This window comes from Fukomys damarensis, unplaced genomic scaffold (genome assembly GCF_012274545.1).
Source record: "Fukomys damarensis isolate Sample0158 unplaced genomic scaffold, DMR_v1.0_HiC HiC_scaffold_39, whole genome shotgun sequence".
Classification (NCBI taxonomy): Eukaryota; Metazoa; Chordata; class Mammalia; order Rodentia; family Bathyergidae; genus Fukomys; species Fukomys damarensis.
In genome coordinates this window covers 127,419,300-127,422,167 of record NW_022900951.1, presented here as the reverse complement: position 1 = coordinate 127,422,167, position 2,868 = coordinate 127,419,300, and positions in this window count along the sequence as shown.

Below are 2,868 nucleotides of genomic sequence, written 5' to 3'. Positions count from 1 at the left end.
AGGCCGGGACCAGCGCGCGGCGGGGCGGAGCAGGGAAGGTACGCCGGCGCGAGTCTTCCTTCCGATTGGTTGGTTCGGGCGAGGCTGCGTTCTGGTTGGCTACAATCGTGGGCTTCTCCTTTCTATGGGTCTAGGCGGCGACTCGTCCCGCCCACTGCTCCTGGCTCCAGTCCCTTCCGGTTCACAAGCCGCGGCGGGCTTGGTTCCCAGGCTCTGATTGGTCCGGTGGCGCTGGGGCTGAATTCCGCGCGGCCAGGCAGTCGGGCCTGCGCACTGCGTCGGCCGCGCCCCGTCGCCGGTAGGGGGAACTCACGGCAGCTGGGAGGGGCCTGCCTTCAGCCCGCCGGATCTGTGTCCTGCGCGTTGCGTCCCTTCAGATGCTCTGCTTTTGGCCGCCCTCTCCGCCCCCGAGGCGGTTAGGTTTCCTGGGTGGAGGTCAGAGCTACAGATGGGGGAGAAAAGGAAGGGGAAACCGCAGGCCCGCCTGGCCCTGGGGCTCAGCACTTTCCCCTTCTGCAGCAGGCTCCTCCGGGGGCCGCTGTTAGTTCCCCAGGGCGAGGCTAGGAAAGGAGCCCTCTGCTGCTGTGCCAGTGGCTGGAATCCGTGCACATTCGGGAGGCACAGCCCGGGCCCTGAGGCTCCCTGGAAGGGTGACCTGGGGAAACCGGAGGGGAGCAGCGCCCTTGCTGCCTGGCTCCTGGCTCTCATCACCCACAGGCCCTAACGCGAGCCTGCCAGCTCTTTGATCACCCCCCAGGGCCGAGTGTACACTCTTCAACGGATCTTTATTTTAATATATTTGAGTTTTGGCGGATAGTTTTTAAAAAATATCTATGGGTTTCTCCAGTATCTTATTAGCACATGTTTGCAGTATATGATTGCATTCATTTGGGGATGTTGGTACCTGTACTTGATGAGCCTTCATTCTTTCTATAGCCCCTTCACCTCCCCACCCACCTCAACGAGTTTAGTGTCTTTTGTTTTGTTTTGTTTTTGAGACAGGGCCTCGCTATGTAGACGGGCTAGCTTTGAACTCGCAGTGATGTTCCTGCCTCAGCCTCCCGAGTACTGGGGTGACAGGTGCACGCCACCACACCCGGCCTCAACAGATTTAGAAAGGTCCTGCGCATCTGGTCCTCACCTCACACAAGAGAACTAGCATCCAGTATCTTGGAAGGGGAGCAATGGGGCTAAAAGGTAGAAAAGTGGTAAGGTTTGGCTCCATTCAGGGGCCCAGATGCCAAACAAATCCTAGAATCCAGGGCTGTCCCCACAAGAGGTCTTGTTTTTAGCCTTTCAGGATTTCACAGAAGGGGCTGAATGAGGAGAACATTTGAAAGTGGCGGCCGGGGCCAATTGGGCAGCCATTTCCTGTGTGCTGGAGCCCTGAACCCGGCTCTGTGGAAGAGGGACGTTTAGGAACCAATCAGGGCTCAGAGAGGGGGCAGGAAGCAGCCGGATGTGGGGCCTGGGCCGGTTCCTGTTCCTTTATTGTTAGGCTAAGGGTGGGACACAGGCTTGCGTGGAGGACCCCAACATCGGTGTTTCACAGATTAGTGTCTGAAAGCTGGGGTCTGGGAAGCCCCTAGATCTTCCTTCAGGACTCAGTGGGCACCTGGGGATGTAGCTCAGTGGTAGAGCGCTTGCCTAGCATGGTTCAGATCCTGGGTTTCATCTCCAGCTTGGCAAACAAAATTCTATGAACATCCAAGGCCAGGTGAAGTAGTGATGCATTGCTTCTAATCCTAGCATTTAGGAGGCTGAGGCAGGGGGATCCCGAGCTCCAGGCTGGCTTGGCCTACATAGGGATTTGAAGTCTGGCCTGGACTACACGAGACACTGTCCCTGCCCCAAACAAACAAAAACTGTGGGCACGTGGCAGCTTCCTAAGGCATTGGTAGCAGGGGTGACACACAGCTGAGGGAGAGTTTTGTCCTAGGCCAAAAGCACCTCACAAGCCCCCTCTCTCCAGACCTGCAAGTGAAGGTCACAGGTGCTCACATGTGTACTCTACACACATGTGCACATGTGCAGGCACTCCTGCCTCCCTGAGGCACACAGTGCCTGGCCACCTTGCTCCTGTCCTGCATGCCACCAAGCCTAACAGCTGTCTACTCTGGCTTGTGGCAGCCACCTGGAGAAGCTGTTGCTCGGTAGCCTAGAGTGGATGGAGCCCCTGGGAAGGGAGGCCCCAAGACTGCCCAGGCCAGGGCAGGTGCAGGCTGCGGGGAGGTGGCAGGAGCACAGCTTCCTGCGGCAGGAAGTGGTAACCACCTATGAGGAACAGAGGCCATCGCTCCCTTTTCCCCCGGCTGAGCAGAAGGGGAACTGGGCTGCCTGCCCAGGACTGGAGTGAAGGCCCAGCTTCAGGCTTTCTAGGCTGTGAGCCAGGAATGAGGGCCCTGTGATGTTCTGGGGGCTCAGTGTACAGGCAATCCTGGGGAGTCTGGGCCTAGGACAGCTACTATGTCACTGTCCACTGTTTTCTTTCTCTTTTTTTTGGAGACAGGGTCTTGCTATGTAGTTCAGGCTGGCTTTGAACTCACTATAGAGCCCAGGCTACCCTCAAACCTGTGGTGATCCTCCTGCCTCAGCCTCCCGAGTTCTGTGATGACAGGCATGTGCTACCATGCCCACTGTCCACTGCTGTCAGATGCCGGTCGCTATGGTGGGGTGCAGTGTGGCAGTAGCGACCAAAGACAGCCTTCTGGAGCTAGTGGGGATTGGCAGCACTATGGTAGCTTGCTGGGCATCCTGGGACTCTCGCTCCTGACCAGGCTGCTTGGTAGCAGGCTTTGGGCCCAGTGGCCCAAGTGCAGGCACAGAAGAAGTGGACAGTGGAGGGCCATCCGGGTAGGAGCCCCTCTG